Consider the following 25557-nt stretch of genomic DNA (forward strand, 5'->3'; position numbering starts at 1 on the left):
AAGAAAACCATGCCTAGGAAAATCATTTTAAATTACTAAAAAAATCAGAAGATAACATCTGGAAAGCAGCCAGAGAAAAAATAACTTTACCTTCAAATGGACAATAAGTTTAACATATATTTTCACAAGAAACACCTGAAGTTATTATATCCTTGTTATATTTCATTTAGAATCAGCTTATTAGGTATGAATTACCATATACCTTAAGGTTTATTTATTTAAGGCAATACCATATGTATTTAAGGTAACATATCTTTTAGCAGTGTCTTGGTCTTGAGGTGCAATCCATTAATCCCTCTTCAGAAATAAATATGTTGTTAGCCCAGCTGATGCAGCTACTGCCTGCATCCAGCACTCAGCTGTCCTCCCTTATGATCACAAAGGTGATGACCCCATCCCTGATTGGTCTTCACCCAGTGATTGCTCAGCGCATGAGTGGAAATACCCTGCTTTCTCATCCCATCTTGGCGCAGCTTTGCTGGGTCATCTCCTCTCAGTACTGCCTGCAGAGATGGCAGAGTGGTTCTGCTGAAATTGCCTTGAAGCTTGACTTCTTCCTCTGACTGATTCGCCCCTCTTCTTCCTCATCCTCAGCCACTGACCCCAGGAGACCTTCTTAACAAACTTCCTCCTCTCTGCTTTCTGCTTCAGAGTCTACTGCTCAAAGAAACCATCCTGGGACAGGTAAGTTCCATGTTTTTTTTCTTTCCTCTAATTGGGGCAGAACTTTATTCGGTTCATTTGAAATAAAGTTTGCATTATGTTTCCTCTCTCCAGCTATTTATGATATTTGTGTAGAAACTGGAATAACATTTCTATAGCAAGGTGATAATGTTAATTCAAAAAGGAATAAACGAAAGTATTAGAGGAACAAAGATAAAAGCTGCAAATTGGAATCTGCTCACCTGTCTCAGCCTGGTGCAGGTGCACGTCATTTGGTGAAAAAGGAAAGGGAGTTGATGTTAGAGTATCTGCATGAACGCTTTCAGGAGCTTTGACTGTCACTGAGGAATGCTGTATTTGAACTTTTGAAAGTTCAGAAATAACAGGAGTAAAACCAGTGAATCACCAAGAAGTAGCAATTAATAAGGTCTATTGTGCAAAAAGATGGTTTGTGAACCAGGCGTGCTCGAAACAACATGCAGTGAGGCTCAGAGGTATATGATTATAAAGCAGCTTATGAGGAGGCATGACTGTTCTTTCACAGTGATTGGTTATAATATTAGGACTTTCTTAAATGATACGAAATTGGTTAGTATTTATTTCACTTCTAGAAAACAGTTTTAAGTTTTGCTTATGATTTCTAAATGCACAAACAGAAAGTGACCCAGGTCAAGTTAATCTTGCAAAAGAAGCTAAATTAAGCTTTGCTTCTATGACTAAAGTGGTTTTATCTGCTCTAGGAATTTTTTTTTTAAGACTGGTCTCCATTTGTTTTTGATTTTAACATGCTACTGATGTCACAGGCATTGAGCAAGTTAAGAAACACCTCTAAGTATTTTAGAATGTATTTACCTTTAATAGTGGTGCTGGCATGATTTTTTCTTCTTTAGTTAGCATTTGAGAAATACAATGTTAAATTTTTTTTCAGTGAATTATGTATTACTTGACTTTTAAATCTTTTTTTGAGATATAATCCACATACCGTACAATTCACACATTTGAAGCTTGCAATTCAATTTTTTTTAGTATATTCATAGGTATGTGCAACTACCTATATACAGTCAATTAGAAAACATTTTCATCTCCTCAAAAAGAAATGCCGTACCTTGTGACTAGCCTTTCATCCCTTCAACTTCTACACCCATCCCTAAACAATTACCTGTCTTTCACTATCTATACATTTTTCTGTTTTAGTCATTTTATGTGAATGCAATCATATAAAAGGTGGTATTTTTTGACTTAACTACTTTAACTTACCACATGTTCTCAAGATACATCTTGACTGTATCAGTACTTCACTGCTTTAATGTCTGAATATTCTGTTGTATGGGCATGCCATAAGTTGTTGATTCATTCTGCCATTGATGGGTATATGAACTGTTTCCACCTTTTTGGTTATATGTAGAATACTATTATAAATATTCATGTACAAGTTTTTGTGTGGACAAAAGTATTCATTTCTCTTGAGTATATACATAGAAGTAGAATTAGTGGGTCATATGGAAACTCCACCTTTAATCATTAAAAAAACTACTAGAGAGTTTTTCAAAGTTGCTGGAATATTGTACATTCCCACCAGCAGCAAATCAATATTCCATTTTCTCTGTTTTCTCACAAGCGCTTATTGTTATTTTCCTATAAGACTCTAACAATCCTAATGGGTAGAAAGTAGTATCTCATTGTGTTCTTGGTTTGTACTTCCATGATGTCTGAGGATGTCAAAAATCTTTTCATGTGCTTACTGGCCATTTGTATTCTTCATGGAAGAAATATCTACTCATATCTTTTGCTCTTCTTTCAATTGGGTTGTTTGTGTTTTTATTATTGATTTGTAAAAGTTCTTTATATATTCTAAATACAAGTCCCTTATCAGATGTATGACTTGCAAATATGTTTCCTATTCTGTTTTTACTTTTCACTTTCTTGATTGTATCTTTGAAGCAGTTACTTTTTAATATTGATCCAATTTTTTGCTGTTACTGTCCATGTTTTTGTGTCATTTCTAAGAATCCTTTGTCAAATCCAAGGTAAAAGAGATTTGCCATTATGTTTTCTTTTAAGGGTTTTATAGCTTTAGCTTCTATGTTTAAGTCTGTGGTCAATTTTGACTTAATTTTTACCCCAGGTGTAAGGTAAGGGAACGATTTGATTTTTTGCAAGCAGCTATTTATCTGTCCCAACATCAGTTGTTGAAAAGAATCTTCTTTTCTCTTTGGATGGTCTTGGCATGTTGTAGAAAATTATTTGGCCATATGTTTGTTAGTGTTTTGGATTTTCAGTTCTATATCATTGATTTTTATCTATGTTTCTATGACAGCACACTTTTTTGATTACCATTGCTTTGTAGTAAGCTTTGAAATGAGGAAGTGTGAAGTCATACACTGTGTTTTGTTTTTCAAGATTGTTTTGGATATTCTGGGTCCCTTATAATTTGACATGAATTTTAGAATCAGCTCATCCACTTCTATGATAAAGTCAGCTGACATTGTAATGAGGAATGTGTTAAACCTGTAGCTAAGTTTGGGAAGAATTGCCATGTTAACAAGGTTAAGTGTTTCAATCATAAGCGCAGATTGGTTTCCCAGTTATTTATATGTGGCTTAATTTCTGTCAATATTTTGGACTTTTTCAAATTATAAAAGTTTTTACTTCCTTTGTTAAATGTGTATCTAGTGTTTTTTTTTTTGTGTTACTGTGAAAGGGATGTTTTTCTTAATTCCATTTTAAGAATATTCACTGCAATTCTGTAGAAAGATTATACAAATGTATAGAAAAATTATGCGAGATGATTATTTTTGCCTGATTAAATATTTTGTATGAGGCAGACAGACAAAGTCATCAGTATTTTGGGTAATGTATACCTTTTCTTGAGAAAAAGAATGAAACCAGAGTGGACAAAATAAGACTTTAAAGCTGGATGAGATACTGGTTAAAAATATCTTTACAGAGAAATATGAATTTAATGATTAGAAGATGCTTTGTGAAATGCATTAAATATATTTTCTACTTATTTCTTTGCTCATTCACACAAAGTATTTAAATATTGACTAGATTGCATAATTGTAATGGTCACCAGGAATACAGTTGTGAGCCAGTTTCCTGCCCTCATGTCCACACGTGTTTAATTTTCTTTATCATTTACTAGATTATAAACTCTGTGAGGTCAGTGATTGTCTTGTTCACTCTTGCATAATAAGCACAACTAAGAATGAATGCTAATGCATAGGAGCAGCATGTAACCGTGATAAGGAGCTTTGGGTAAGAATTTACCTTGAATCTGAAAACTTAAGAATAAGTGTGGTAGGCAAGATAATGGGTCCCTAAAGATGTCTCACCCTAATCCTGGGACTCTATGTTCGTGTCATCTTACATGGAAAAGGGAGTTTTCAGATACGATTAAGCAATTTGAAACTGAAAGATTAGCCTGGACTATTGGGTGGGCCTAGCTCATTACAAAGGCTCTAAGAAGTAAAAGAGGGAAGCAGGTGATTCAGTGTCGGAATGAAGTGATGTGAAAAAGGCTGGAGCAGCCATTTCTGCTTTGATGATAGTGTGACAAGCTCAGGACTGCAGGCAGTCCCAGGAAGCTCCAAGGAGGCAAGGAAATGGATTCTGTCCCGCAGCCTTCCACAGCAGTGTAGCCCTGCCGACAGCATGAGTGTAACCCTACTAGACCCTTTTCAGACTTCTGCCATGCAGAGCCATAAATCAAAAAGTTTGTATCATTTAAACCACTAGGTTATAGACAATTATTTTTTTGCAGTAGAAATAGAAAAGCAATACAATAAATAAGGGACAAGAAGGTCTTGCACTGGTAGGGAAGTTGTCATATGTCAAAGGATACAGAGAAAGAACATGCCATATTCCAGTTGTAAAAGTAGTGAAAGACAGTTGGAGCATGTAATTTAAGTCAGGACAAGAAGTAAATTGAAAGCAGAAACTAGATTACAAAGAATATTGCAAATCTTGTAAGGAACTAAACATTTATTAAAGACAAGGAGAGCTTTTGAAAGAATTTAAAACAGGAGATAACTTGATCTGATTTTTGTTTGAGGAAGGTCATTCTGAATCCATTGTGGCTTCATAGTAGGCAGACTTAACTTTGAGCTGTTATCATTCAGTCCACAGGTGTTAATGACCAAAACTAGGATAGTTGCTCTTGTCATAAAGAGGATGAGAAAGATTAATGCAATAAGTGGGAGTTAGAATTAACTAAATGGTGATAGACAGAGAAGTCAATGTTGATATCATGATTTCCTCCTTGGGTAAATGGGTGGGCAGTAGAATTGTTGAATGGTGTATTAATGCTGAATGAGTAGGTTTAGGAGGACAGAAGTTCAATGATGGAAATATCAATTAATAGATTATTCCCAGTTGAAAAATCAGTTGGCTTTATGGTTCTGAATAACAGATGAAGATTCAGGGTTGAATACATATAAGGTAATTGAAGTGGTGAAGAATATGTTTGTATACTTTTCCCAAAAGACAGCAAAAAAGAGATGGATCTAGGACATTACCCTGGGAATGCTAACATTTAAGAGTTTTTTTTTTTTTTAAACATGAAACTTTAACCTGATTGTGTTACTTTTGCTCTGCTGCATTGCAGGCTGCGGAGTTGGAGAATGGAATATAAACCATGCTTCCATATTAATAGGTCAAATTGTTTACATACTTTGAAACTGTTTCCCTATTTTCCATTGGGTATAATAGTTTCAAATTTGAAGCTTGTGTAAGGAAAAAATAGGATATAGTATTGTAATGCCTAGCAAAATGACCGAGTTATAAAATGAATGAGAGATATAGTGACCATTTTGTTATGGTCACTAAATAGTGGCTGTTATTTTATCACTTATTAATAATTTCTAATATGATTTAATATATTTCATTGATACATTAAATGCAATTTTCTTGTTCTTGGATAATGAAATGGCAAAATCCTATGTAAAAAAAGTTTGACTCAATGGTTCCTTAACACCTAATCTACAAACTATGGAAAAAGTATTCTATAAAAATAGAAACATGAGCAATAAATAACTCAACATCTATCCATTGTTAGAATAAATTAATATTTTATATTGGTTTTGGCTCAGGACATGTTCAAATGAATGCAATACTTGAGATTAAACAAAGCATTTTGAAATTTGTTATTAAAAACACTGTAATTGATGCAGGAGCTAAAGAAAGCAAGCCTAACATGGCAGGATTCTTCCTCTGCTCCTTGTGTTGGTGTGTGCTTGTTAAACGTGTAATTATCACACCTTCTCTAAAGGGTATTGGAGGTTACAAAGTGTAAATATATTAGCGTTTCTTCTCCCCAAATATCAAAGTTTCAAAACTCTCATATAACCATTTACCAATGATTGTAGTCCAGGAGTCTGGTAACTCCCTGTTCCCTGAGTTACTGTTAAAATTTTTGTTAGACTGCAGTTCATAATTGAACTACTATGTATCCTTGTTTGTTTTCAGTTAAATTGTAAGACCTTTGGCTGTATCAGTTATGCTTTATAATTGTATTATCTTTTAGAGTAGTAAGAACAATGCTGGGTACATAATTGATAGGTTTTGATTGATGAAGAAGTAAGCATAATCTCAGTTATTTTATTTGACCACTTACATAGATATATTGACCTATTTTTTCCTTTTCTCATTTGATATATTCAGTTTTGCAATAGTTGTATGAAACAGAGATTATAACAGCATTTAAAATCCCCAGGAGTGTTTCACAAGAAAAGTAGCAAAAAAAAAAAAAAAAAAAAAAAAAAAAAACCAAAACAAAACCCTGTAAAAAACAGCATTGGAATAAATGCATTAATAACCAAGCAAATTAAAGTCTATAAGAACTGATGAGTTGTATGGAACTAAAATTTATAGTGAATATACATATGCACACACACACATACACACACACACATCCTTCCACGCATGCTCTTAAACCTTCACACACACTTGAACACACATACATGTATTTTTTTTATCCTACTTGGCATCCAAGTGGAGACAAAGAATTGAAACCTTGATCAACATTTATACATATATATATGTATATATATACATTTTTTCTTAAATTGGTTGCTATACAAGTTGGCAATTAAAATCTTTCCCATAGACTCTTTCAAGCTATAGAATATCTTCAGATCTAGAATTGTTAGTTAAGAAATAATTTTTATGAGGCCCAGAAAAATATTCCTTGCAGTAAATTCAGGAGTATAAATAGTGCTTTCTATTACTGTAATTTTTTTTATTAAAAATGCATACTGTATTCATCAGCCTAGGCTGCTATAACAAAATACTGCAGACCAGCTGTAAAATATGTCCAAAAGAAAAGGAAATACCAACACCTGGATGCAAAAACAGTCTACAAATATGCAAAGTAAATGAGCAATTCATAAAATAAATTGACAGAATAATATGTTGGGTAATAAAATAGCAATACTTCTTGAGAACCAAAATATTTGTCAGGAAAATTTAAAAAGAAAAAGAAATCCTTAATTTTTCCCCCTAATGTGTGGAAATTAACAGTTTAGCATGCTTTTAGCCCAGTGTGTCTCTGTTAGTAGTCAATTTTTCACTGAACATTTAAAAAAAAATCAAAGGAATTTCCAAGAGCTATTATGACTTCCGCTTAAAGATTAAAGTTGCTGTTTTCTCTAAGGCTGGTTGTTGTCTGTAACTTCATCATCTCGTATTGAAATGAAGACATTTTAGTTCTTGTCTTCATGTTTGCAATGTGGTGTGTAAGGTATTAGAGCATACTATTATTTAATTGTAGTTTTCCCATCCACACTATTCTTGTCTCTTCACTTTTGCTGTCATTTCTTACCTTGCATCTTGGATTTATATGTATTTGTATTTTTCTCAAGATGAAAGGAAGTTTTCCTCAGCAGGTGTGCAGTATTATTTTTGTCATGTCGCCAGTGTATTATAAAAATTGCTCACTTAATGAGGATTGACAGCACATACAGAGAACATGTTCTAGAAAATCAATTTCAAGGATCACTTTTCATTTATTATCTGATTGTAAAACAGTATAATGGTATTACACATCCTGTCAGAATTATGGTAAGCAATTCAAATAGCTCAGGACAACTTTAAGCCTGTTCTTTACTCCTTAGTATGATGGTAAAAAGTAAAAATCAGCTGCTGTGAAAAGTGTCCAGTGTTCAAGCTTAAAGGTGAACTAGCATATTGCCACATGTATGGTATTCTTATGCCAGAAGTACCTGAAAGTATGTGCATTTCCAAAACTATCACCTTTTAAAACCCCACACTTGGATAGATTTAAATTAACCAAACTCTTGAATTGGGGCGCTGAATGAAAGTTGTGTCTCTGAATGAAAATACTTAGGTTTAAAACTAATCTTAACCTGGGCCAATGATGGGCAGTTTTCTGACTGCCTTCTCTCTGACTTGAGAGAAAAACTAGGACAATGGAATCCCTTGGTGGTGAAGCTTTCTCATGTTAGTTTTTACACTTTGTGGGATGTAGTTTTCTATAAACCTTTCTTATCCTTCAGTCTGTTCACACTAATAATGTTTTTAAACTATATCTTTTAAAGACCACTCACATTTGTGGTTTTTAAAATTCTGCACTCTTTGCAAGAAGTGCCAGTATTTCAGGGTGTAGGATTAAAGAGCGATGTTCTGTTGAAGGGGCTTCAAAAAATGTTTTCATTAAATGATGTTAAACAATTTGAATCAAACTTCATAACCAAAATCTGAATTATACTACTAGATGGAGTTTTGGGTTTTGGGTTGGAGTGTTTGATACATGCTATAGAATTTCAGAGAAAATTACTTTATATGCTTACTATAAATATCTGCAGGTGTTCACCTGCATACTTCAGTGGCTTTCTCTGAGTTAATATTAGGATCTGTAATAAAATTTAATTTTAACTTGTACTTAAAAAAGTGTCCTATACTAGGGATTAGAATAACACTTGCAAATCAGAGCATTACATTAATCTCAGAAAGGTAACATTAAACAAGATTTGTGAAACAGTGCAGGAACCTGTCGAGTTTACAGACAGGCAAGCTAAAGCTTATGCTCTGGGATGACACTTGCCTTTAATTCATGGTTGTTTGAGTGACCACTGACCTCAGGATTGAAAAAGCAGTTTCATCTGGTCAGTCACAGTTATCAGCAGCTAACACATGGGCCATATATGTGCTAGTTTTTTTTTTAACTTTTTTTGATTTATAATAATTTTACTATGTTGTGTCAAATTCCAGTGTAGAGCACAAGTTTTCAGTTACATGAACATATATGTTTTGTCATATTTTTTTCTTTGTGAGCTACTATAAGAACTTGTATATATTTCCCTGTGCTATACAGTATAATCTTGTTTATCTATTCTACATTTTGAAATCCCTGTCTATCCCTTCCCACCTCTCACCCCCTTTGCCAGCCACAAATTTGTATTCTATGTCTATGAGTCTGTTTCTGTTTTGTATTTACATTTTGTTGTTTGTTTGATTTAGAGTCTACAAGTGAGCGATCTCATATGGTATTTTTCTTTCTCTCTCTGTCTTAGTTCACTTAGAATGGCATTCTCCAGGAGCATCCATGTTGCTGCAAATGGCATTATGTTGTTGGTTTTTATGGCTGAATAGTATTCCATTGTATAAACATACCAGTTCTTTATCCAGTCATCTGTTGATGGATGTTTAGGCTGTTTCCATGTCTTGGCTATTGTAAATAGTGCTGCTGTGAACAATGGGGTGCAGGTGACATTTTGAAGTAGGGTTCCTTCTGGATATTTGCCCAGGAGTGGGATTCCTGGGTCATAGGGTAAGTCTATTCCTAGTCTTTTGAGGAATCTCCATACTGTTTTCCACAGTGGCTGCACCAAACTGCATTCCCACCAGCAGTGTAGGAGGGTTCCCCTTTCTTCACAGCCTCTCTAGCATTTGTCATTTGTGGATTTTTGAATGATGGCCATTCTGACTGGTATGAGGTGATACCTCATTGTAGTTTTGGGTTTTTTTTATAATTATTTTATTTATTTATTTTTAACATTTTTTAATTGATTTATAATCATTTTACAATGTTGTGTCAAATTCCAGTGTAGAGCAAAATTTTTCAGTTATACACCTCATTGTAGTTTTGATTTGCATTTCTCTGATAATTAGTGATACTGAGCATTTTTTCATGCGCCTATTGATCATTTGTATGTCTTCCTTGGAGAATTGCTTGTTTAGGTCTTTTGCCCATTTTTGGATTGGGTTGCTTGTTTTTTTCTTATTAAGTCATATGAACTGCTTATATATTCTGGAGATCAAGCCTTTGTTGGTTTCATTTGCAAAAATTTTCTCCCATTCTGTAGGCTGCCTTTTTGTTTTACTTATGATTTCCTTTGCTGTGCAGAAGCTTGTAAGTTTCATCAGGTCCCATTTGTTTAGTCTTGCTTTTATTTCTATTGCTTGAGTAGACTGTTCTAGGAGAACATTTTTGAGATGAATGTCAGATAATGTTTTGCCTATATTTTCTTCAAGGGGGTTTATTGTTCTTGTCTTATGTTTAAGTCTTTGACCCATTTTGAGTTTATTTTTGTGTGTGGTGTAAGGGAGTGTTCGTATGTGTGCTATTGACAGGAACCAGTAACTCATACTAGTTCCCTTTTCCCCTAGAAATTGATTTAACCACACTCTATAGCATAGAACTTCAGGAAAGTAGATGTCAGTAGAACTCAACATATCTAGGATTCTTACTGGATAGTCATATATCTGTGTGATTATGCAAAAAAAAAAGTCAATACTGGCTAAGATGACAGGCAAGAATACCTCCATGTATTAACAAACTCTCCTTAAATAGCAGAACATATACAGGAAAGTGTAAGTGGAATTTAAGGTTAAAAGATGCTTTTTATAAGTCAGTCTAGTCCTGAAAATTTCATAGACCTATAAATCTTCAAAATTTTTGTGTTGAACTTAATCACTAATTTAAGGAGGCTTCTTAAATAATTGACTGAAGTAGGTGGAAACAGTCCCTTCCCCAAAGAGTGGATAGGCGATGGGATCCATTGAAATGACAACTTACTTGGAAATCAACATCCTAGTGAAATGAGAAACAAATTCATACATGTTCTCCATTTTAATAAAACCCTTATTTTTATACTTATTTCATACAGTTAATGCTTAAGTAGCAATTCTAGGTTTGTTTGTAGGGCAGGTTAACAATTCAGGTGTCTATTGTGTTTTCTTCACAGTTAGAAAACAGAGTCTGGAAAGAAAGTTAAAAGCTAGCTAATCTGTTTCCTATCAAGAGAGGGCAAAAGGGATTATAACCACCTGTGGCAAGTGCCTACCAGTTCATCTCTGCTTGAAATGACCTATCTTACAAATTTGCTGAGTTCCTCTCTCTCAGAGAGAAGGTTACTGATAACTTGAAGAATGTTGAGATTGTACCATGACTAGAGTAGACTGAAGTAACATATCAGTTGATACATTGTAATGCAAATGAAAGACACATGAATTCTGGGCCAATATTTATCTGGGCATTCCTCCTCTAGTCAGTTCTTAATTGTTCTGTGTTCTATAATCCGAGGTACAGATTCAGTTCAATCTATTATCTTTGGCCAAGAATTTGTCAAAAAGCCAAAATGTCACATTAAATATCACTCAACCTTTAAAAGAACAAAATGAAAAATTGTAAGTATGTATTTTAAAACCCTGGAAATCTTCCTATACTTGTCTTAGTCTACTTTCCTATCTTGTTTTGGGATAGATATTCCAAAATATTGATTTAGCAAAATAAAAATATACTTATTTATTGATGCATAATTAGTATCTTCAGGAAAATAATATAGTGGATCATGTAACTTGGGACATTTATATTCAAACCATGAATTTCTGGGCATTTCTCATGTATAGTTTCAAGAAGAACATCAATTCCTGAAATTTATTTCCTTCCTGTAAATTGCCTCCTTAGGATGCAAGCAAATGAAAACGCTGCTTCGTTTTGAAGAGAGTGACTTTAAAATGCTCTAGGTAGGATGCAAATAAGGATTTATTTAGAATGAATATCAAGAATACACATATTAAAAGTACATAATTTTTTACAACTTTGACTTTAAAAACCACATGAAAAAATAGACATCAGAGCTGAAACTTTAGATGAAAATAATTACTGTTGAAGCATCTCAATTTCAATGTATGTATGAATAGCATGGTTAAAAGATTTGAAGTTATGACTAAAGTATACAAAAGAAACCACTGCCAATATGATTGTATGCATCATATTTTAATAACAGAATGAATAAATATCCATTTCAAAACTGGTTTAAATTTCTCTGGAGGACAGCCCTTAAAAAAGCATTTCTCAAAATTTCAACCAAAATTCTTTTGAAAACAAATGAAAACATATCAGGAGTGAATGTCAAATTATTGTTGGAATTAGATAGAAATTTTCATTAATTAGAAGATGTGGTGTCTACATAGTGTCTACCAAGTTATTCCACTTACAAAAATGTACATCTGAAATAAGTAGAAAGAAATAAGCTTCTAGTTTATAGTCAATTATTTGGTCAATTCTATGCAAAATTTTTGAGAAGCTAGGTTAATGGAAAATTTTATAAGAAATTAATTATATGAAATGATTTCATGGTGACTAGAGGGATAATTAGATAAATAATTTTCAAAAAACTAAAAATGCAGCAAATGCAATCCAACTAATACCATTAAATCCATTAAATTTTTAGAGCAGCATTAATAAATCTCCATTTCAGACTTTGGTTCAAAATGCTCTGGATAACAGCTCAACGTTCCCCAGATTTGCATAGTTTTGAATAGGAGAGATTATATTAAAACTTCTAAGAAGCACTGAATTCTAGTATTTTGGAAAGTTTTGTAGGTAAACATTGTAATTAAATTTTTCTAAATTGTTTTTTGAAATCAGAAAACAATAGTGCCTTCATAAACTTAACACAATGAGAGAATACTAACACCAATTTCATATTAATACTTATGTAAAAATTATTGCTAAAAATTCAGATTTAATATAAGAATGTAAATATGATTCAGTATTAGTAAATATATTAATACAGTTCTTCATACTAATAGGTCAGCAAAAATTTCATATAATGATTTCCTTGAAAATTTATTTGATAAAGTTCAAAAATCATTTAAAAGCCTTTAATTAAATAAAAAATAATGGATCTATAAACATAATGTTAATTCATAATCCAGAATCATGCATAGTACAGTAACATAGGAATTACCATTAAACTCAGGAAGACTAATGAGGGTATGTGTTACTAATAGTCCTTGAGTATTCTACATAGAAGTCCAATCAATGCAATTAGAGGAAAGACAAAATATAGAGATTTTTCAATTGATACACAAAAATTAACTTTAAATATACTGACAATGAGTTAGAATAAAGAAATGAAAGAATAGACTCTTCGTAGCAGAAGATACAAATGGAAGCACTTTTTAAAATGTTTACAGTGGGCATGTATGACCCAAGTTTAAAATTAAACACTTTTTATAAAAAAAAATACAGTAGGTAAAGGGAATTAAGAGGCACAAACTTATAGTGATAAAACAAGTAAGTCGTGGGGATGTAATACAAAGAATAGAGAATATAGTCAGTAATAGTGTAATAACTTCAAATGCTGACAGGTAGTAACTTGACTTATCATGATCACATCAGTGTACATAGACATTGAATCACTGTGTTGTACAACAGAAACTAATAAAAATATATGTCAATTATCCATCAGTAATTTTAAAAAGACAATAGCTTTGGAAGTGAAAAATGTATGATTGATGGTGACAAAATTTAAATACACATTAAATATTTCAGCAAGAAATCTGAAAGACTTCGATAGTTAACAATTTGTAAATCTATAGAAACTTTATTAAAAAAGCATAAAAATGGACCTCCCTAAATAAATGGAATGGCATAACAAGTGTCTGGGAAAAAGCACTCCTTATGGTAAAGATACTCATTCTCTCTAAATCAATCTGTAAACAAAATAAAAATTCTAAAATCTTAAAAAAAATAAAAAAAGTGAAACCTGGAAACCTGACTGTAAAATTTATCCTCCCTATCAAATACACACACATGATATAAAAGTAAGTCACTAAATAGAAAATTATTCATCTACTAACCGACAACTAGAACAACAGGGAAAATAACTTTCTATAAAGAGAATTGATGAAGAGGGCTCATTATGTAATTCAATTTTACTACTAAACTAGTACAAATCTATTTAAAGTATAAACTCAAGGTTAAGTTTGCACCTAAGAGGATGTGGCACACTTCTGATTCGTGTACCTACTTTTATGTCATGTTGGGATGCCCTTGAGTTTACCTGTGTCTGCCAGCCTTGTCCAGGCTTCGTGCATCCAGGTTCTGAAGGGGTCCAGTTGTGGGGTGAGCAGGGAAACACCTGTCGGGAGAATGGATGGGTGTCTGAATGGCCCTTACCTGACTCCAGAATCTCTAGGACCTGTTTGGATCTCTGGGTCCTTTACAGGAATAGTGAAGCCCTAGCCATGTGAGCCTGGGTCAGGGAAGAGCTGCCAAGGCACCTGGCAATGACTGGGGCAGCCAACTTTGCATCTTTCAGAGCCAGTGCGCAGACCTGGAACCACGGACAGATCCAACTTAGTTGTGGCCACTCTGAAAGAATCACTTGGATCCAGCAGATACAAAAGGCTGTCCCCACAGAGGGGTATAAAATTCTATCCACCTATCCCCCTAAAGCATGCTTTTATTCCTATTTCCATGCAGGTCCTTAATGGGCCCTGGATGCAAAGCCCAGACACCCTGAGCCGGTCTGGCTTAGAAAACCAATATGGGAACTTCCTTGAATCCAGACAACCTGGCAGACTAACCCAGTCGAGCCTGGGGATGGATGGGGGTTCCAAGTCCATCAGTCCCAGCTCTGGCTGGTTGCTGCCGCTACTCCTAAATGGTTCCTTGCTAGGGTTCCTCCAGGGGTGTCCAGCTTGGTCTGCTTTGAAATGAGATGTTTCTGAAGGAATTCCTAGATCCAAAAGGCACTGAGGAAGACCCCACAGACCCTAGGTACAGACCCGTTATTCTAAACTACCAGGACCCTCCCAGGCACTCTTCATGCCTGTTGATTTCTAGGGCTGGGTATAGTCAGTCTTCACTCTGGAAATGACACTAGTGTGGATCTTCATCTCTGGCTCTGGGATTTAAGACCTTTTCATTGCTGATATGGGTGGAAATCAACAACAGAGAGTTGCTGTTGGAGGTCAAGCAGGTAGTTAGCTAGGTGACAGTGGCATTGGAATTGGTGTCAGAGATAGGTTCTGCCTCTGGGAGTCTATACTCAACATGATGAATAAAATATATATTCCACTGTGATTACTGGTGAAAAACAGTGATGTGCTAAAGTTCAAAGTATTAATTCTAAGACTTGACATTTAGTTAATGGAGACAGAATCATCATAAGACATTATTGAATCTAATTCATTTAAGATATTATAACTTTTCAGATAAATAATGGTGAAATTAAATTTGCTATTAAAATGTAGCTTGTTTTTAATATCAAATATAAAAGGTAATACAGGCTTATTATAGAGAAACTACAATACAAGGTTATGGTAGTGAGAGCAATTACCTTTCCTAATCCTTGGAGAGAAATTCATTTTTTGAGATTGTTTCTTATCTTAGTGTCTATTATTTATTTTGGATGATTTGGTATATATAAAATTGTTCCATTAGCCTGCAGCTTTTTAAAAATATCTATTTTAAAATAATATTAATTTTAAAAATACATGTTAATTTAAAAATTAAAAAATAGAACATTAATAAAAAATAAAATCATGCACATATAAATTACTTAGGGATTTTTTTTTCCACATAAATTTTTAGATAGATAAGATGATTCAGTGTGTAGTAACTTTTAAGCACACTGAACACAAATATATTTTCAGGTACTAGTAAGAAGGAAATAGGGACATACTTCTAACAGTGTTAAATATGTGTCTGGTTATTTACAAGTCTGTTAATTGTGTCAAAAACATACATAATTTAAGACTAGGTCATCACAAATCCAGACCAATGAAAACAACTTTGTTGAAGTTTTATTTTGTTCTTTGCAGCAATGATGTTTCTGTAAAGGAGTACAAGTTACAGTGGTTTAGCCCCTAAACAGGGGATTCTAGAAGAAAGGCACCCGTTACCATGTGAAGCAGTCACCAAGTACGTTAGAGATTTCATTTACACCACACAACAAGGATATGTGTATTGGATCACACTTCTTGGGAAGAGCAAAGAAATAGAAGCAGATGAGAAAGAACAGACAGGGTCAAACATTCTTCTGGAAAAGCCTCTTGTGTTAGCAAAAACATCACCGCACATACTAGATCTAACCTTTACTCACAGGGATGTGACAATTTCTCCTACTTTCAGAAACACTTCTTGTGTAATTGGCATCCTTTTGCATGCATTTTATAATTAAACAGAACACACTTGAGAAGACCTTTTTAGTGTCTTCCTTTCTGGTTCCATAGGACACTTGGTTCTAGCTCTGCAAGAGATGTGAAATTGGCGTTATTCCTCCAACAGTGAGTGAGCGTTTTACCAATAAAAAACTGACTGTTCTGTTTCCAGATGTTATATATAATGTGAAATATATGGAAAACTATATCCAAACTATATTATATATGTATATAAAATCATATAGTATATAGTTTGATCATATATATATCACATATATAGTTTGATCATATTTATATCATATATATTGTTTTACTAAACTGGGGAAGGCATGTGTACACTATTTTAGAATTCTGCATCTCAGACATACAGTACACACACATACACCCCACACACTTGCATATCACTTCTATTTTTGTTGTATTTGTAATTTCTAACATATATTTTATTCCCTGATTTATTATCTCTTAGAATTTATGGTCCATGAGGCAGAAATGTTCTGTTAGGTTGCTTCCTGCTGTATCCTCTGTTGCTTCGTTATGGCTGGCTCATAGGATGTATACAGTGAATATTGATTGAGTTAACAAATGAGGGCCATATAATTCCCAGTTTATGAATGAGGAAACTGAAGCTGTTTAGTAACTTTTTCAGTGTCACAGAAGTAAGAGTAGAGCTAGACACTGAATCCAAGTCAATCTGAAGTTTCTGATTTACCCTTTAAACCAAGATTAGTGCCTGCAAACATGTAATTTCCCTGGATTTCAACTCCCCATGGGCCTGTATTGAGTCTACAAATAGGAAGTGGGTATATGCGTGAGCCACATCCAACAAAACATGAGTATTTCCTGCCGGTTCTACAGTGTCATTAATTGGTAATACAGTTTACTATTCAGTGCTTCAGAGGACCACTGCTCCTAAATTCCTCCAAAATCTTCTTTATATTTATCCATTTGAGATCATTAACAAGTCCTGTTTCTTATATCTATATCCATTAACAGGAAATGAAATATACATTGATACTAACTAACTGTGCCATCTTGTCAAAACTCTTTCATCACTGTTCTTTTTTATTGTACAATTACCATATACTTAAGATGTTGAAGAGACACAGAACAGATTTAATGTGGTGTCTCCCTCTACAGAATCTTAACCAGCACACGGGCTTTTCTTGGGAAAAGGAGATACAAGATTGCAACCATTAAGAAGCCATAAAAAAAAAGGACAAAGAATTTAACAAACATTAAGATTCCTCCACAAAGCATTTCATCTTTGTCAGAATTTAATTTAAAACATTTCTGACATTCAATTACTCACTGTAGACAGACTCTGAATCAGATCATCTGCTGCCAAAGCTAAATTATCAAATAGAGAGACATAAACCTGAGTGTTTTCTGCATAATGACAGCCCATAATGATAAAAAATTCTTCCTTAAAGCATCATGTACTGTAGATATTAAGAAAGAATCTAAGAAGGAAATGGAGACTTACACAAATATGTTCTCATACTCCTGAACATAGAAATACCTTGAGAAATACCACTGAAACTCTTAGATAGATTTTAATTGGATCTAAGCTTGATTTAGTAAATTTTACATCATTATTTTGCCAGTGTCATACATTTATTAACACCCTTGCAGATTGTCTTCTTATTTATTTGCATTTTATCTTGTTGACATGTTTTAATGAATATTCAAATTGATGGATTTAAATAGATGAACAACTGAATATAACAGTGCTGCCACATACTCGAGGCAGCATTACCAGGCATCGAAGTGGAATCTCTGTTAACCACACGTGGCTTACACATATCACAGAGGACTCAAAAGTCACAGAGAAGTGTTTCCTGAATCACAATCAGATATTTTACTCATCCAGAGCCTTCCTTTTATATGTGTTTCATTCCCGCGGTCTAGCTGCCTATAACATTTAGGTACAAGATGGCACAGTCCTAATCTCTCAACGTTTGAAATCCTTTGGGCACTTGATTTCATTTTGAATTTCTTGGTTAGAGTTAGCCGTCTGCAGATAAAATGCTAATTGGGGTGAGTTATGCAACTTGTTACATCCAGGGGAACCCTCGTAAAACTGTCAGCAGATTTTTTCATGAAAACTTTGCTGGCCAGAAAGGAGTGCTTCGGTAACCAGTTGCCACAAATGTGTGTCATAAGCAACACTGATATATTGTCTTAGAGCTCCATGTTTCAGTGGTCCTCACTGTCTAAAATCAATGATTAGCTGCTTTAGAGTGTATCCATTTCCTTGCTCATTCAGGGTAGTGGCAGAATTTTGTTCCTTTTGGTCATATAACAGAAAATAGAATAGAAACCACTGAGTCTTACAGTTTAAAAGAGTGTACAATATGACATGTGATTTATCCTTCAATAGATGTATCAAAAGAAAGTTGCTCGGCTACTTACTTACATGTGCATAGTAATCCATTTTGGCAGGTACTTATGTTCCAAGGATCCTTTGGTGATGGAGTTACCACTCACGGCATTTGCTCCCTATATTAGCATCATTGTCTAACCGCTCATGTAATCACTTAAAAGTGATAATTTTCACCTACAACTACAGCACTGCTCAGCCTAGTATATGACAGTGGTCATATGAGAATGACTGGCCACAGGAGCTCAAAAGACTGTGCTGCTTCCTGATCAGATGGTTAACGAAAGCCACTTAAAAGGATGTAATGGCCTCTCACCAGAGGAAATGCTAAAACTCCTAGAGGATACATAGTCAGAACACTTTTTTATATAAATCATAGCAATTTTTTTTACCTGTTTCCTAAAGTGGAGGAAATAAAAACCAAAATAAATAAATGGGACCTAATTAAACTTATAAACTTTGCACAACAAAGGAAACAATGGATAAAATGAAAACCTACTGAATGGGAGAAAATATTTTTAAATGATATGACCTATAAGGGCATAATATCCAAAATGTATAAACAGCTCATACAACTCAACATCAAAAAAGCAAATAATCTGATTAAAATATGGGCAGAAAACCTGAATAGACATTTTTTCCATAGAAGAGATTTGCATGTCCAACAGGCACATGAAAAGATGCTCAGAAGCATTAATCATTAGGGAAATGAAAATCAAAATACTGTGAGAAACCACTTCATACCTGTCAAAATGGCTATCATCAAAAAGAACACAAAAAACAAATGTTGGTGAGGATGTGGGGAAAAGGGAACCCTTGTACACTGTTGATGAGAATGTAAATGGGTGTAGGCACTATGGAAAACAGTATAGAGGTTTCTTAAAAAACTAAAAGCAAACCTACCATATAACCCAGCAGTTCTGCTTTTGGATATATATCTGAATAAAACAAAACAAAAAAAATTAAAAAGTTAATGCACCCCAATGTTCACAGCACTACTGTTTACAGTAGTCAAGACATGGAAGCAACCTAAGTGTCCATCAACAGGTGAATTGATAAAGTAGATGTTTAATGGCCAAAAACATGAATAATTTTTGCCATTTGCAACAATATGGATGGACTTAGACATTAAGTGAAATTAAGTCAGAGAAAGACAAATACTATATGATATCACTTATGTGAAATCTAAAAAATAAAATTAGGGAATATAACAAAAAGAAGCTCAAAAATACAGAAAACAATCTAGTGGTTATCAGTGGGGAGAGGGAAGAAGGGAGGAACAAGATAGATGTAGGGGATTAAGAGGTACCAACTCTTACGTATAAAATAAAATATGAAGTTATATTGTACAACACAGGGAATGTAGCCAATATTTTATAACTGTGAACTTTTAGAAATCATGAATCACTATGTTGTACACCTGTAACTCATATTTTACAGCAACCATAGGTTTATTAAAAATGTGGAGGAAAAAAGCCTTGTTGTGATACTTTGCAAATTGGAGAGCTATAATTTATGTAAGGTATTGTGATGGTTAGAATGACAACAGTGGTGGTAATGAAAATAGTAAAATAGTATCTTAGAAGTAGAATGAACTGGAAACATCACCCTTGGGCTTCTATGTATGAAGGTAAAAAGAATGTAATTAGGCTGGCAGCTTAAAAATGGAAAAATGAGTCATGCCTTATAGGGATGTCATGAAGATATTATTGGCAGCTTGATCTCTCAAAAATCAATTTCTCTTCCTCCATTAAAGATTCAAGGAATAAACTGTACTATTGGCATACAATCCTGCATTGTATCTGATAAATCAGACACTATGAATTTATGCATTGTTATAAATCACACAAGAAAAAAAAAAAAAAGCTTGATCATTCGAATGTTATGACCTAGTTATGTGACTTAAATTTTTCTTCGAGCAAAATACGGGTTTTAAAATACTACATGACTTTCAGAAGGCCAAAGGAAAAAAGGCCATGGTTTGAGAAAGCAGTTACACTTGTTTGTCCTTAGTTGTGCATAACTGATCCTCTCTGAACCCTTCATGTGATAATATGCAACATTCTACCCTGTAACCCACAAACCATTTGCAAAGCTTAGAATGTATTTCCTGGCTCACAGTACAGGCACAGAACTCTGACATGTCACCTGCAGGGTGCCTGAAACAAAGAGGGACTGGATTTAAAAGGACTGAATAAAAGGGTATGAAGAGATATTGGCATGCACTAAAAAATTATATACTGAAAATATATGTTCCAGGAAAATTACTGTTCACTTGAGTATGAGTGGCAGGGATTTTTTTTTAAGATGAATGTTTTAGGTTGAAACTCATATTTGAAATGGTATTTAAAATGGAAGAGACGTTGAATACTTTTGACTAGGCAGTTCCTGGTGGCCAAGAACAGTCAGAACGGGTCAGTTTGACAGCTAGACTTTCCAAGGATCAGTGAAAGAAACAGATGAAAATGTAACTGGCGATAATTGAGCCTGCATAGCAATTGACTATAACCAAGAGTTCTGAAGTATATAAAAGGAATGTCTGTGGAATGGTCTAAAAATGTCAAAATTTATCAAAAAGGAGTGATGTCCTTTGGAACCTCTCCAATTCCATACTATATTCTTGCTTTTCCCAAATTTTTGTTTTCCCACTAAAAGTATCATAATTGTTTTGCTTTATTCTTCCTTTTTTAAAGCAACACTTTGAACAAAGGGACATGCTTAGCATGTTATCCTGTAACTTCTGTGCAGCTAGTGTTTCTCTGTTTTTAAATTTATTTTTAGTGTAATTTCAGAAATGTCCATCTCAAGACACTCTGACTTTGTTTCATTTGTGCCATCGTCCTAAAGCTTGATTTGGCTCATTATCCCAATCTTAAATTTAAACAAATCATTTAACTTCCATGAACCTCAGTTCCCCCAGTGAGAGATTATATTTAATATGATTATAAATGTAATTCATATTATCCCTTGATTGAAACATATATTACCTACTTCATGGCAAGTCCCATCTAGATTCCTTGTCATTGTCATAATGTCTGGGTACAAAATCTCTTACAAGTGTACAGTGCAGTCCATATTTGGACAGCCCTGACTTTAGCAAACCTTTTACACTGATGAATATAATACGTTAATATTTGATCATAACTGATAAATAATGCATTGATCTATTAATTGGAAATTGATGATTTATATTGATAGAGGATAACGTAGTAGTATTCAAGTTTAATTTCTGTTCTAAAGAAAAGATGTTTATGTAATATATATAAAGTAAATACTATTGAAATGCAACATATTCTATTTAAGTTCACTTATGCCAAAATTACATTAAAATGTCAGAGTGACTTCAGACTGTATACCTTATTAGCCAGTCTGCACATTTAAAACCACATCAGTTTTCTTAGGGTATAACTTTTAAGAATTTGCTAAGCCTTTTCTTTCTTTGTTTTTTTTTCCTGACTCACTAACTCCCAGGACCAGAATATTCCATGTGATTCCCTCTGTTTATCTAAGTTCTATTCCTCTGTCAATGACTGTATCATTTCATGCCTCTCTGCTTATTTTTTTCCCTAAATCTGAAGAGATATCTTTTATCTTAAAATAATCACCAGTTTACTACCAAACTATAAATACTCTGCTTAGGATACTAATTGACATTTGTACAACCTAGCATGGACTTCCTTTTAAAGAAGTCAGAGTGAAGGTATTCTTGCTTCATTCTCCCTGATAACATTTGGATAAAAGGGAAAAAATAAATGCACCTTTGGAAAAAATCAGAAAACATTCAGATGTTAAAAAGCAATACGAAAAGAAGGGCTGTTGAAATCAAGAAAAATTAAACTTTGTTAAGGGAAGGTGGATGCCTTTGTAGATCATCGGAAGCATGAAGATTTCTCTTAAAAAGTAAAAGAAATCATATTTGGAGAGTCACCTTGATGACCCAGTGTCTGGATATCTCTGCCCGCATGTCAGAGTAGGCTGCCAAAACAGACAAGATTCCTTACTGAAAACAGAGGGGGGAAGACGGCAGATCTAGCGGAGGGCAGTTCGTATGCTTTCTTTTGTGTACATAGTCAGGTTTGGAAAGGCAAGGGAGAAAATGTAGCAATAACTAGTACACCTGGATCTTTGTCATAGGATACAAAACAAGTGCTGAATCACTATGTGAAGGATTCTTGACACACACGAGTGAACAGTTTGTAAGAAAGTGTCTTAGATGTCTTATTGAAATCTAAATTGTTAACTTCTCTCTCCTTTCCACCACACTCTGATTCAACATACAGTTCTCCCCCAAGTGATGCTCTCATTTAAAAATAATGCTCCTATTTATAACATGCTCTTAAGGGAAGAAACATGAGACACAAAGAAAAATTTGAGGTGGGATGCTATTTTCAGACAAATATTTTGCCATGAAAAAGGAAACTGAAATAAAGCCTCTTAAAAACATACCTAAAAAGGGGTGAGGGGGGAAGAATCCAACAAGAGAGGTTAAGACAGAAAGCAGAGAGAAAAACTAAACTGTAGAGCTGAAGAAAATGTGAAGGAGGATAAATACAAAAATAAACACAAGACTAAGGCCTCAAAATGGAGAAAAGGGAGTCATGAGACATAAAAATCACACAGTGCAGGCTCCAGGAAAATAAAGTCCAATTAAATGAAAAGGAAAAGGTTTTAGGATTACAAAAAATAAAGAAGGTAGGTAAGAATCCATGTATATGTAATTGGTATACCCAGAGAATAGAAAGAATTGAAGTCAAAGATCAAAGCAAAACAGAAAAAAAAAATTTTCCCTTGAATAAAAGATCTGAATCTACAGATTTAAAGTATATAGCATTAATGAAATTTTGTGGAAAAGCATGAATGTTACAAACCTTTCACATACTTAGTTTATGAGTTTGGAAGTTAGTGTATTACTAAAAGAGTCATCAGAGTCAGGGAAGAAATAACATAATTTCAGGAAGGATACATTTTCGGTTTTTCTCAAGCCCCACCTCTTGGGTTCCCCCCCCACATAGAAAAGTTATTGCTTATAAGCAAGTTCCAGAAAGTTATGAAAGAAGACAAATGAGAGAAAATAAATTTTGATTCAGGCTTTTTAGTTGCCTGAGCTGCCAATCTGTCAATCAGACCACACAAATTATATTTCCTAATCTGCACAGTCAGGAGGACTTGATTACAGGTACACGTCTCGGGAAAAATGCTCTTGAAGGTGAACTTCAGTCCACTAAGTTATGAAAGAAGTTTTTCCTGGAAAAAAGGTATCATTGTTAAAATATAGATCAAAAGTTAACTCTATGTATTTCATCACTGAACAAAATATAAGTAAAATTATTAATATGTATTATAGTAGAAATAATGGATTGGTGATTGGATAACTATTAGTATTGCATGGCTATTTAAAATTTTCTCCTTTCTCTTACTAAAGATTGAGTTTGTTGCCTTGTCTTCCATGAGGCCATGTCTAGCTGATCTTCATGGTTAGCAATAATGAATTTCAAAAGTAAAAGAGGAAAAAAGAAAAAAGACAAACAAAAACCCAGGAGATGTGGAAATTTATGGAGAAGTAGAAAACAGGCACATATATGTGGCCTTGGAGAGAAATTGTGTTTTAGAAAGGAAAACAACAACAACAAAAAAAGCCCAAAGTAATTGTGGACAAAAGAGGAGAGGATCAGGGAGTTTTGCAGAATGAGGTGCTAAAATAGATGTGGAGTGTGATAAAAGTTCATGGTGGATAAAGGGAAATTCAGAGACCTGCCACTATAGCCCATGAAATTATATTTAGTTTAAGCTGTTTGAAAAATGCAAATAAAAAAGAATTTCTGGAAAATTCTTTTCCACATCCTGAGCCACGCTGTTCTCCTTGTTGTTTTAAATGTGGAAGAAGCACAAATAGACTAGACAACTTGAATTGTGGCTTTAATTTAACAGCATAATTAAAACTAACGTAAGAATGTAATTACATGTGGCAGGACATTGCTGGAGTAACATACAAGACCTGAATTTTCTCATCACCTGTTTCTAGAGGGTCAGTCAGTTAAATTAAAATTCATAAATTAAGTAATAGAACTTTAGGTACATTGTTTAAAGGTGAAGCTGTAATCACTAGGACTATCAAAATAATTACAGAAAGTATCAAATTAGGTTTTAGATTGAGAAGGCTTAATTAGAATTATACAATTCATTTGCGGCAGTGTGGTTGTGTTAGTTGTTCATTGATGTTAATGTGACTTACTAATCTTATGGCTCTTGCCAGTCCAGCTACCCTGGCAGCTCCCACTTCCCCACGTACATCCATGATCTGAATTGGAATGACAGCCTGCTGCATGGTTGCAGAACACATCCTTCATCCTCACTGCTCAGTGCCTGGGCCATGACACTTGTAAAGGTTTTAAATAGCACGGCTGAGCTTAACTTAAAAATATTGATTTCCTCATTTGCAGAAAAGGGAATCTATAAATATTCTCTAAAGTTGATCAGTTAAAAATAGAGGTTTAGGAAGTAAACACACTGTGAGTCATCTACATTATTCTGATGAAAACAGGCTGTTATAATTTGCAGAGCATTTTCACATGTATTGTCTTACGTGATTCTCAGCACAAACTTTTGGAAACAGTCAAAATGCATTAATAGAGCTGAGATTAGAGTCCAGATCTACTGTCCCTTAAATCTGTAACATACTTAATCTGTAGAATACTGCTTTATTTATAAAAGGGTTTAAGATGGTTTCAATTAAAGAAAGAGGAAAGCTGAAGATGAGATGTAAAGAACACTTAATATGGGTGAAAAATATTTCCTGGTGTCTTTTATCTTTTAATGCAACAATCCTAGTGCTTGAGATTAGGTACCACGTGTCTTACTCTTTGATATTCTCAACAGTAAGTAACTCAGTAGATATTCAAACGTGTGTTGATCATTTAAAATTCTGCTTCATTTCTAGAATGATAGCTTATTTTAGCTATCATTTAAGAGAAAGCCAGCAGTAAAATCAGTGGCTTCTTGTAGACACACACAGACCAGACCTGTTTGCCTGTTAATTGATTTAAAGCCCCCTGTAAAATATGTTATCTGTTTGCATTAACTTGATTAACTTTTGA

At 34.0% G+C, this 25557-nt stretch overlaps 1 long non-coding RNA gene across 3 annotated transcripts in view; it reads left to right on the plus strand.

Annotated features, from left to right (window-relative positions):
* The window catches only part of LOC141577556 (uncharacterized), a 550417-nt gene that overhangs the window by 106577 nt on the left and 418283 nt on the right, over positions 1 to 25557 (plus strand). For all 3 annotated transcript variants that reach the window (XR_012506804.1, XR_012506802.1, XR_012506803.1), the window contains exon 2: positions 595 to 684. This is a non-coding gene — a long non-coding RNA (uncharacterized LOC141577556). The remainder of the gene's footprint in view (positions 1 to 594; positions 685 to 25557) is intronic.

This window comes from Camelus bactrianus, chromosome 4 (assembly GCF_048773025.1).
Source record: "Camelus bactrianus isolate YW-2024 breed Bactrian camel chromosome 4, ASM4877302v1, whole genome shotgun sequence".
Classification (NCBI taxonomy): domain Eukaryota; kingdom Metazoa; phylum Chordata; class Mammalia; order Artiodactyla; family Camelidae; genus Camelus; species Camelus bactrianus.